The following is a 12936-nucleotide window of genomic DNA, read 5'->3' on the forward strand; positions in this document are numbered from 1 at the left end:
AAAACCGGGTCGTAAAAAAGTTTAGAACCGGGTCGAAAAAAGTTTAAAACCGGGGCGGAAACAAATTTTCAAACGAGGGTAGGGGTTAAAAATAAAATTTATAACCGGGGCGTAAAATTTACAATCTGGGTTTTAAAAAAAGAGTTTATAACCGGGTAAAAATATGCTTTGTAAAAAAATCTGTAAAAATATGCTTTGTAAAAATCTATAAAAAAATTGTTTTTCTTGTAAAAAAAAATCTGATTTGTAAACCTTAATAAAAAAAGTAATTAAGAAAAAAAGTAAAAGAAGACAATTAAGACAATTTTAAAACAAAAATAGCAATTTAACCAAAGTACCCATATGACAATAAAATATTAATAACCAAATAAGACAAAAACATTTAAACATGTGTTATATATCCTTTTAATCTCAACCATCAAACACAAAAGATCATTGGCGGAAAAGTGGTTCCTACGTTTCTCGCAACTAGGGGTGGTTTTTATTTTAACTCATCCCTATATATATATAGGAGAAAGATTCGTTAGGAACCACCCTTTATTGCGAGAACCGTGAGAACCACGAGAACTAGTGTGAACACAACCAAAAATACCTAAAAAAATAAAAAAAAAACACTCAAATTTTTTAATATTTTTTTTAAAAAAATCGCTATATTTAATCACTAAAAAAAGAAAAACCCAAAAAAAATTTTTCGAGTAACAATTATTCATGCACATGTGCATATGTATCATTTATTTGACAAATTCCGTAATATATTACTAATATTAGACAATTGCACTTTCATTACACTACCATTCATAATACACTACTTTTTACATTAACAATATTAGAAATGCTCATGTGCATCTATATGTATGAACATGTTATAACATTAACAATATTAGAAATGCACATGTGCATCTATATATATGAACATGTTATAACGTGTTTTGGTACACTACTTTGAATACACTTTCCCTTTCATCTATCATACCATCCATAATACACTACCATTACCTCCTACCATCCGTAATACAATACCATTACCTCCTACCATCCATAATACAATACCATTACCAATATTTCACTTTATTACATGTACATCAACACCCTTTATACCATCCAAACAATATATTACATCATAAAGTGACAAATATAATCAAACTATCAACCACTAGATATAACTAACCAAAAAACATGTATACGTGCCTACTTCTTCATTTAAAATCACAAATTTTTGTGCCAAAACACAATATATCATGGTTATACATAATGATGCACATATGCATTTTTAATATTAGTAATATGAAAAGTAGTGTATTACAGATGGTAGTATAAATGAAAGTGCATTTAGTCTACTACTAGTAATATATTACGGAATTTGTCCAACAAATGATACATATGCACATTGTCACACCCCAACCGATAGCAGAAACATCGGAATGAGACGAAAACGTGATTGCAAGAGACTTCATAACACTAATGTGACAAGTATTTAATGATAAATTTCATTTCATTGCTAAAAGAATCAAATTACAATGTTTGAAATAGAAATACAACAAGTTGAAACAAATGAATTACAATACAACAAGTATCTAAGTTTAAAATGCCTATCTAGGCATCCTACTAAGTTCCATACATCGTCATCATCATAATCCTGCAACATGTTTAAAAGTATAGTTCAATAAGTATTGGCGAGTATACAAGTTTGGTGTACTAGCATATAAGTATAAAATGAACAATCCACATGGCAAACCTAGTTATCAAGATTAACGTATAGACTGGCATGTGAACAAACAAGTTAAACCAAAGTTTAACCCAAGTATGAATGAATGCCTTAACATAACCCCACGTTCACAGGCGGTGTTGTTACTCCTATAGCGCTATACATGTTAAGGGTAGGCTCGTACGAAGTCAATGACAAGTTTATCACAAAACGAACAAACCCAGAAAATACGAATCAAGCATAACTTATTAGTAAGCATGTATTGGATTGTTCGTATGTATGATTGCATAAAAGTATGTATGTGTTTTTGTATATGTAAACATGTTGAACCCAAAAAGTGTAAAAATGGTAAAATGGGTCAAGTATACTCAATTAATTGCAACGCCTTCCGATTATCCGTGTATTGATAAGTTAATGAGAATAGGAGAATGCACGTGTTCCGTGTTGGAGTTTATGGGATGTTTGGATTAGGAATTAAGAATTTAAAGTATAAAAAGTATGTATTCACAAAGTATTATCTAGTTCTAAGTACTCATTTTTGACACTATGTTATATGTGGTTTCATGGGTCCTAGTTTGCCCATTAGAAACGTTAACAAGAGACTTAGATTGTAGATAATGTAGCCTAACTTTATGATGAATAATCATGGTCCGATTATCATCGTAAATTCAACCATGTTCTTGTATATATATGAATTCATATAATTATATCAATAATCTAAGCTAAGCCATCATAGATATCATGTATTATCATGTAAATCAAGCATGGAGGATTTATCCTCATTGGATGATTCACCACTACACGGAATCACCACAAGGATTAACACGACATGGAAAGGTAATCCTAAGTGTAGGAGGCTAAACGGGGTTATGTTACTTTGATACTAGAAAGCTACTTGAAATATTAACTAAAAACATCAAGTGAGGTGTGGAATTAAGTTAGGAATGCCAAGACATCCAATGTTCACACTTGCATCTAACATAAGTCTCACCACATGAACTATGGCAAACTTATGTGATTTCAACATTTGTGGGTCGTATTGAACCCTAACAAATTAGAAAGTTTAGAGGTTGTTTGTACCTCTAAAATTGTAAGAATCGTCCCCGAAAAGTCCCACAACCATTGATGGGTTTAGGAGGTTGCTAGGTACAAGATTCAAGCAAGAAAAGTTAAGTTTCGTAAAAGTTATTCAAGCTTCTTCCAAAATAGAAAGTTTGGACCTTAAAATGGTGTTGTTCCACCTTGGTTTACCATGGTAAACCTGTGGAAACATTCCTAGAGGTGTTCCAAGCCTTGTGGAAGAAGAAATGATAAAGAAAAGTTGAAGAAATTGAAGTTACAACAAGTTTGTATAAATCAGAAAAAAATCTGACTTTAGAGCCTTATGTAAGTGATGTATCTCGTGATTACACCTTGGTGAATCTTTGATAACATCCTTGAAGGTCATCCAAGTAGATTGGTGTAAGAAACATGAAGAAAATTAAAGAAAAGGTGCCGAAAGTTCACTGATTTGAGCAAAGTATACAATCTGCCATAATTTGGAGATTTGGATGAATTTCGGGAGTTTGAGAGTGAAATGAGAGTGTGTAAACAATTAAGACTGTATGGAGGACATGTATTTATAGTGTGGTGGGTTAGGTTTATGTTAAATGCAAGTTAGTTGGTCATTAAAGTCATTTAGGTGGGTGTCAGAGTGTGATTTCGAACCAATCAGCGCTGGAAACAAGGTTCGGCACGGATCACTGCCTCCCGCGGGTCGCGGAGGAGTTCCCCAGGTCTGTCGCGGGTCGCGGCTTGTGTCCACCGGCTGAACTTTTGATTTTTGATAGAAATGGCCCTTAAGTTTATAGGATCGAATCGTGACCCAAACGAGTCAATCAGAGGAGTTCTTGTCTGTTTCAGAGGCGGAAACAAAGAAACAGACTTGTAAAACAGCTTGTTTCACTTTTAAACGTCTTGTTTTATTGATTTAACAACAATACAGATCAAACGACACGTCAGCAGCACTTCGGTACCGGAATTGCAGAAGTTACAAATGATTTCGCTTGAGAGGGTATATATAGGCCTCTAATTCCGTTTGAAACAGCCCCGAGCGGAATTAGAATTCCAAGCGGAATCAAATTCCGCACGGAACTACACCATCAATCATATCAAGCGGAATTAGCATCTACAAGCGAAATTACATATAAACCACTATTTCTCGAACTACGCGCCCTGATCTAACATTCTTAGTATAAGACTCGATACAAGACGAAGTCGACAGACGCATGCACCAACAGACTCCCCCTCGAATGTTGACGAGTCTTGAGTGTCGAGTCTTCAACGTCTTCAGTCTTTATCAGTCTTCGGGCTTTCTCCAGGATCTCTATCTGGCTTTTCACACTCTAACTCTTTCTTCAGCTAATCTCCTCCTCGGATGTTGCTCTAACTCTTTTCTTGCATCTTCAGGATCAAATTCCTAACACTTGCATCTTCAGACTCTCTCTCTCTAACAAACTCCCCCTCAAGTTGTACTGGGATCGTAGTCTGGCTTTCCCAGGATCAGGATCGAAACCTGGCTCTCTTATTAGAAATATACTCCAGGTTATCCTGCACATCCTCTACCTCAAAATAAGATTTTCCAATTTTCCAATTTGACAAGTTTAAACTTTTGCAAGTATTGATTTGAAAGATTTAGCATTTAATATATCTGATGACCACTTGTAAATACAATCTTTCAATCAAACTTTTCCCAAACCTGTTCGTCATGTTTAGCACTTGGAATTTTGAAAATCAGCTTTTAATCATCAGTTGTCAAAAATCTTTTTGTATTTTCAAAAATTTATGCTAAAACACACTGAAACTCTTTTTGGATTTTTGAATATTGTACAGAAATATTTATAGACACTATTTTTGAGAGTCTGTGTAAGAGGATCATATCAGTTTTTGAGACAAATCACTAACACCGTTAAAGCTTTAGACATTTTAAGTTCTAAATGATTCACGTAGATTGTCAGTATATTGGTCCACTTAAATTTCCACACAAGGTTCAACTGTTTCGAGATACGAGATTAATGTTTGAAGCACTTAAACTTATTCGAGTATCCCACCTCAGAATATATTCTCGTATCTAGATTTCTATATTCAGTCTTACAGGTGAATGTACACTAATGATATCTGTAAACGGGTAAATGCGAAACCGTGAGAGCGTAGGTTAGAACTTCCGTTCAGCAAAGAGATGACGGTTCGACTTTAGGTGTGTCCCATTTGGGGATCTTTTCTTCAACTGCCATTGATACATATCTTTCGATACTTTTCAATTTTTTAGCAGAGGGCTGGCTTTAAAGATTAAAGCTTATGCAAAGCATTATACGAGGACTAGGCTATTGCTTCCGCAAAATCAGAAGTCCTGGTATGATACCCCAGATATCACCACGCACAAAGACCTAGTATGTCAGAAACATAAAATCTTTCAAACAAGATTTCGGGGGTTACCTATATATCGGAGAGATGTTTCCCACGAGATAAGTAAGCATTCAAATTTATGTTTATATCTCGAAAACAATCTACTAAATGAGTAAAAATCTACTGACACATCATCAGTGAGATCATTTATAACTTTTTGACTTTCTAAATCTTTAGCGTGTTGTGATATTCTACTGATGTACTATCATTTCCTCTTTTTCTCAACAAAACTCATTTTGAATTTTTTAATGTTTTTGGCTTTTTCTGGTTGTTGATGCATGAAATGTCTGTTGACTACGTCTGCATTACGTCTTAGGTCAAGATAGGTCAATATTGGATCTAGAAAGTCAAAATTAGGTTTTATATCAAGGTTTCGCTTGTATGTACAAAAGGTTCCGCTTGTGTGTCATTGATAGTTTCGCTTATAGGGTTTTAGATGAGGTTCCGCTTTTATGTCATGCCATATAAGCGAAACCACTTGGACTATATATAGGCAGTTGAAGCGAAACTAGTGAAGTCATGTATGTACGTTGAAGCGGACCTGTGTAATTGCTTTGTTACTGAAACTCTGTCAAAATTACATCAGAAAGCAATAAAAGAGAAGGAATTGAATAGGAAAGCTGTTGTTACTTCATTTACGTTGATTCCGCCTTCGTACCTGAAGATGAACGTTCTCTACTAATTATTCAGGGTCGGAACACGGTCCAACAAGTGATATCAGAGCTCAGGACGAGGAGTTCATACTACTACAGCTTGAATCTGCAGAAATCTCTCATTTCTACTCACTTTCTCTCATACTTTCTCGATTTGAAGTGGTTCTTACGGTTGAAATGGCCTGAATTTTGACTGTATTGTGTGATATACAGTATTAACAAACCCTAGAAAGTTTTAAGTTAAAATTCAGACTAAAACATGGTGAAAATTGGTTAGAACTAGGTTCCGCTTATACGGACTTCGAGGTTCGCTTATAAGACCTAGTTTCGCTTAAAAGTTTGCTTGAAACACCATAGGTTTCGCTTGAAATACCCACTTCCGCTTGTAGATTCCGCTTGAACAAACAAGTTTAGGTTCGCTTGAACGGACTTTCTCTTATTCGTACCATATAGTTCCGCTTGAAGGAACAAGTAGTTTCGCTTGATTGGTTTCGCTTGAAAGGACATATAGTTTCGCTTATTCGGACCTTTCGCTCATAGGTTTCGCTTGAACGATCAAGTTGGTTTTGCACAACTTGCTGGTTTCGCTTATCTGAACAATTTGCCACTTTCTCTTATCTGTCAAAATACTGTTTTTGCTTATTTGTCACAGTTTTCAAAAACTTGAAAATTTTTCTAAGTGTTGATTGATTTTGCAGGAACGTTCACGATGGATGATATTTTCTTGAACCCGTTCAGCGACATGTACGCTTTCACGGGAAATTTCGGAAACGATGATACTTCATCAAACAAAGAAAATGAGAATCCGCCGAAAGAAAAGAAAAAGGAAGCTTGGGAATCGGAAAGTGCCTTCGGAACATTCAATAGACCCCCAAAGCTTATGGCTATCGAGGAGTACAGTCGGTGGTCTAGGAAGTTTGAAGATTGGCTGATGGCATTAGCATTTCCCAGCTGGAAAAGTTTGAAGAACGGTTATGCAAATGGAAACAAAAATGGTGAAGCGTTAAGATCGGCTGAAGAGATTGATGCATTTGTAGCCGAGCAAAAATGTGTGGCTTTGTTGTTCCAATCTGTCCGAGAAGACATTATTTCTTTGATTGATTATTCAAACGCTAAAGATCTGTGGAACAAACTTAGAGCAAAATGTTTAGGAAGCGAGGAAATTGTGAAAAACAAACGAAAACTTCTTAGAAAAGAATTTGATCTTTTTGGATGTCTAAAGAACGAGTCGGTTTGTAAAATGATAGAAAGATTTGGTCATCTGAAGCTGGAATTAGCACGACATGATATCACATATCCTGAGGATGAGCTTATCGACAAATTGTTCGATTTGTTACCGGACGAGATGGATTGGAGATACTATGCGCTGATGTTGAAAAATACCATCAAGGCACCAGAAAAGTTGACGTTAGATTTGTTGATTGAAAAACTCGAGAGTCACGAGTTGGAGCTGAAGAAGACATACAAAGTCAATCACTCATCTTATCAACAAAATTTGGACCTTTATTATCCGAAAAGCATGATGCCAAAAGCTACTTCTCCCAAGACTGCATTTTCTGCTGAGAATGTGTCGACAGCAAGCAAAAAAAGTCAAAGCAGTCAAAGCAGTGGAAGTCACAGTGGTTATCATAGTGGATCTTCATCATCTGCAAGTCATTCTGATGCAAAGTTTCAGTGCAACATCGCAATAGATTTGAAGAATGCTCAGAATTTTAACGAGGAGTCGGCTAAGCAACAAATGGTCTTCTTGGTGTCAGTGTTGGAATCATATGAAGGATTAGTAGTTGGGAAGATCGGCAACACAAACCTAACGAAAAAGGACTATGACCAAATAGATCCTGAAGAAATGGAGCTAATTGATATTCGTTGGGCTATGGCTAGTGCTGTTCGTCGTGCTCAGCGCTTCATGGAAATAACTGGCAGGAAGACGATTGGTGGTCCATCTACCAAGCTGGGGTTTGATAAATCGAAGGTGACATGCTTCAAGTGTAAGCAGAAAGGTCACTTCAAGCAAGAATGCAGAAATGCTTATGCTGATGAGTCGGAAAACCCTTTCAGAGATGATTATTACAAGAAGGCGATTTATCACCAGAATAAATCTGAGCCGCCTAGATTGAAGCAGTCTGAGGATAACAGAGAGAAATCTAGAGCTCTTGTAGTGATCTACGATGATGAGGGGTATGATTGGAGTAAAGATGTTTTACCGGAAGAAGATGTGGTTGGTTACGCATTCATGGCGAAAAACGATGAACCTATTCCGTGGAAAGATGATCGTACTGAAGAGCAAAAGTATAGCTATCGGAAAATGATTGCTGAAAACAAAATCATTAGAATTTCTCGTATCTATCTGGAAGCTAGAAGAGCGAGAAGATGGGATCCGGACAGGGAGTGTTATCTTGATGAGTATGGAAATATTGCAATTGAGGACAAAACGCTTGATCTGGAAGCCATCATCAAGGAGATAAAAGAAGATGATGAGTATTGGCAACATAAATGGTGGGGAACTCCAACAGAGAAAATGAAAGAAGAAGAGAAAGAAAAAGAAGAGATCGAAAAATCAAAGAAGATTGATACTGGAGTTATCGATACAACGCAGGAGTTGACTGCAGAGAACCTGGGAAACTGACAAAGTGCTAGCTGCTAAAGCACTTGAGGTAGACTCTAACTCCGTGTCTGAGTCAAAAGGCCAGGTCAGTCCAAACTCGTCAACAAATGCGTCAGGTAAAAAGATAGAAGGAAATGCTGATTGCAAAAATTGCAACAAAGAATGCAAATTTTGTAACACTGTCACGTATCTCAACGTTGAGAAAATTAAAGATCTGACAGCAAAAGTCAGAAGCGTTGAGAATCAGATTCTTGCGCGTGACAAAACAGTTAAAGCTTCAACTGAACGGATTAAAGAATTAACTGCTCAAATTGAAACTGGTAAAATTGAACATGAAAAAGTTAAACGAGAAAATGAAAAGTTAATTCTTGAAAACCGTCAGATTTCTGAAAAAATTTGAGAAACACAAAAGCACAGTAAAAGATAGTGATGATCGAAATGGTAAAACTTTTAAAGAAAACGAACATCTAAAAGCAGTGTTGAGAGTCAAAGAAGAGTCAATTAACAAACAACTGGATGAAATCGCTAAATTGAAACTTAAAGTTCAAGAGGTTGTAATCGAAAACGAGTGAATCCAGTTGAAGCTTAACAGCTATAGCTCTGCAAGTTTTGTGTTGCAGCACATTGTTCCCAAACCCATCGGGAAAAACAAAGCTGGCGAAGATGTGTATTCTGATGGAACCGGGGTGGGTTTTCATAGAGTTCCACCACCAGTTCTTGATAACTACACGAAAAAACAATCTGGGTTGGTTGAACTTGAGGAAGAAAGTGAAGTTAAACTTCCAGAGAACATTGATGTCACGTTCACATCTTCCAATGACGATAGTGTCCAAAATGATATTGTAAAAGGTGTTGTTGAAAATGTGCTTAAAACGGATAGTGACACTACTGAGGAAGATGGGTGTTTTTTGGACAAATACATTTCGAAAAAAAAGTCCAAGAACAACTTAAATGAAGAACCAAATCTTGTCATGTACAAGATGTCGGGATCGGATAAGTTGTTTTCGGATTCAGAGTTTCCGATTGAGAATGTAAACATGAACAAATTGACAAATGTTTTCAAACTGGTCGAAGTTGAGTTGTCAACAGTGAACAATCTGAGTCAAAAGAAAAGTAAAATGAGGTTTGAGAAACAAAAAGTTTACAACAAGAAATCTGTTAACCCACCGCGTGTTTATAACCGAAACAATTGGTCGGGTGGTTATCAGGGGGTAAGTCTTATCAGAAAAGAAATGTTCCAAACAAGAGGTTTGTTGAGAAGAAACAGTTTGTGAACAGTTCAAGTTCACTTGTTGATGAAGAAAAAGAATTTTTCTCAAAATCAAACAAAGAGTTCTTTGAGTAAAGAGATTCTCAGTCTCAGTCTGAAGGCACAAGTCGAGTGGCTTCTGAAGGCACAAGTTGAGTGGCTGATACTCGAACTTGCTTTAGATGTAATCAAGTTGGTCACATTGCACGAAAGTGTACTAGTGTGAAGCCTAAGACTGAAACTGTGAAGATTCAACAGAAGAAAGTTGACGTAAAGGGTAAAGCCCCAATCGTTGTTGAGAAAAAGAGTGTGAAAAATGAACTCATAAAGAAGTTGGTAACTAAAAACGATAAATTTTACAAAAGGGTTGCATTATCTCAACAAGTTTGGAAGCCAAAAATTGAGAAGAAAATTTCAACTTCTGAGGTGAAAAAGGCTGAAGAATCAATTACGGTTGATTATGATGCAAATTTCCCACCTCTCAAGGCTGAAAATTTCAAAATTCAAATTGCGAGAGTCAAGGTTACACCTAAGGCTGATGAGGCCTGGGTGGACTCCATGTTTGACTAAATAGTTTGAATTGCCGGAGCTTCCTGGATCGCGAAGCATGAATCGACATCTTTCTTGAAGTTGTTTAAGTCAAAGTTTGTTATGTGCAGGATCTTCCAAAACTTGTATGCAGATGGATCATGGATAGTGGAGCTTCGAGACATATGACAGGGAAGACCGGGTTGCTGTATGATGTGAGAAACATTAATGGTGGTTACGTAGGTTTTGCGGGTAATCAAGGAGGAAAGATTATAGGTGAAGGAACGTTATCCAACGGAATCGTAACGTTTGAGAGAGTTAACTACATCGCTGAGCTGGAGAACAACCTGCTGAGTATCTCCCAGGTCTGTGACAGGATGTATACTACTCACTTCACTGACAAAGAATGTTTGATCTTGAAACCGGGATTTGTGATACCTGAGGAATGGATCATCATGAGGGCACCAAGAGTCAATGATCTGTACGTGTTGGACATGAGTGAAGCTACTACAACTACAGGTCAGGCTCATTGTTTTGTGTCCAGAGCAACTGAGAAAGAATCAAGATTGTGGCACCGGAAAATGGGGCATATTCACCTAAGGAAGATGAATCACTTGGTGCATAACGATTTGGTGACAGGAGTTCATGTCAAAGGTTTTCATCTGGAAGGGGAGTGCATTAGTTGTGTCAAAGGCAAACAGAAGAAAAAGTCACACCCTACAAAGCAAGTCAATTCAGTTTCAAGACCATTGGAAAGACTTCACATGGATTTGTTTGGTCCAGTGAACGTTAAGAATATTACAGGAGATTACTACTGTTTGGTCGTCACTGATGATTATTCCAGATTTTCGTGGGTTTCATTTTTGAAATCGAAAGACGAAACATTTGACAGTTTAATGGCGTTGTTTAAAAGAATTGAGAATCTGTACCAGAGGCCTATCAGTAGGATTAGAAGTGATAATGGTACTGAATTCAAAAACAGTAAGATGGAAGAATTTTGTGATGAAAGAGGTATACTGCATGAGTTTAGTGCTCCGTACACTCCACAGCAGAATGGAGTAGCAGAACGCAAAAACCGGACGCTAATCGAGACGGCTAGAACTATGCTCGCAGATTCAAAATTACCAATTGATTTCTGGGCTGAAGCTGTTTCCGCCGCATGCTATACTCTCAACAGGGTTCTTACTGTTAAGAAGTTCAACAAGACGTGTTTTGAGCTAATCAATAACCACAAACCAAATTTTAAGTATCTAGAACCGTTCGGGTCACCCTGTACAGTTATAGAGCCTAATGGAAAGTTTGGTTCGAAGTGCATTGAGGGAATATTTATTGGTTATGCCAATCCAATGCGACGTGTCTTCGTTCCAAGTGAGAAGCGGATTATTGAAGCTGCAAATGTTGAATGTCAAGGTTACACTATGCCGCCACAGAATCCTGGTGATTTATGGAAATATCATTATGATAAACTTTGGGATTCGTTTGACATGAGAGAAGAATCAGAGGAAGATGAAGATTTCTTTGATGAGCTGGATATTTTGCGAGAGTATGAGTTGCAGCTCAGGTTCCTAGCGGAGTATTCTAGAAGACCTCGAGAAACTTCAAATGATGATGAAGCAGGTCCTAGCAATGCTGGTGAACATGATGATGAAGTTGCTCCTGGTAATCAGTCGGATGTGAGTGATAATTAAGAAGCTGACAACATGCCAGTTTTTGATCATGGTGATTCAGACACTGAGGGGGAGCAGATCCAGTTATCAAGTCAAACAAACCAAGTTGGTGAACAAGATGCAGAACAGAATGTTACTAATCTGGAGGGAACTGTAGATGTTCCAAGCGAAGTGATGCCGCGAACTCTTTCTTATCATCCAAAGGAATTGATCATAGGAGAATTACAAGCAGGCGTTCGTACAAGACGTCAAATAGACCAGGGCTTAACATGTTTTTATTCTACAGTAGCACCTTTACAAACTGAATTTTCATTAAGTTGTTTTATCTTGAAAGTCGAACCGAGAACTTACAAAGAGGCGCTTACTGAAGACTCTTGGGTCATAGCAATGCAAGAAGAGTTAAGTCAGTTTGAAAAGTTGGGAGTGTGGAAGTTAGTGGATTTGCCGGATGGTCAAAGGAAAATCAATACAAAATGGGTATTCAAGTGTAAGAGAGACGACAGATGAGTGGTTGTAAAGAACAAAGCTTGACTCATTGTTTAGGGCTTTAGTCAACAGGAGGGGATTGATTTTACAGAAGTCTATGCTCCTGTGGCACGACTAGAGGCAATCAGAATTTTCCTAGCATTTGCGTCTTAGAAGAACTTCAAAGTTTATCAGTTGGATGTTAAATCGGCGTTTCTTTATGGGAAGGTCAAAGAGGAGGTTTATGTCGGTCAGCCGCCGGGCTTTACTGACCCAATCCACAAGAACAAAGTTTATCTGCTGGACAAAGCGTTGTATGGTCTACATCAGGCACCGAGAGCCTGGTACGAGACTTTGTCTCAACACCTACTCGCTAACAAGTTCATACGTGGAAAAGTGGATGCCACTCTCTTCACTAAAGTCGTTGATGGTCATCTTCTGATAGTTCAGATTTACGTAGACGATATAATTTTTGGGTCAACGAATGAGAAATTGTGCAAAGATTTCGAACAGGTGATGAAGCAAAAATTCAAAATGTCATCAATGGGGGAGATGAAATTCTTTCTGGGTCTTCAAGTTGAACAACTTCCTGACCAGACGAAGTACGTTCGTGATATTCT

The sequence above is a fragment of the Helianthus annuus genome, chromosome 17 (genome assembly GCF_002127325.2).
Source record: "Helianthus annuus cultivar XRQ/B chromosome 17, HanXRQr2.0-SUNRISE, whole genome shotgun sequence".
Classification (NCBI taxonomy): Eukaryota; Viridiplantae; Streptophyta; class Magnoliopsida; order Asterales; family Asteraceae; genus Helianthus; species Helianthus annuus.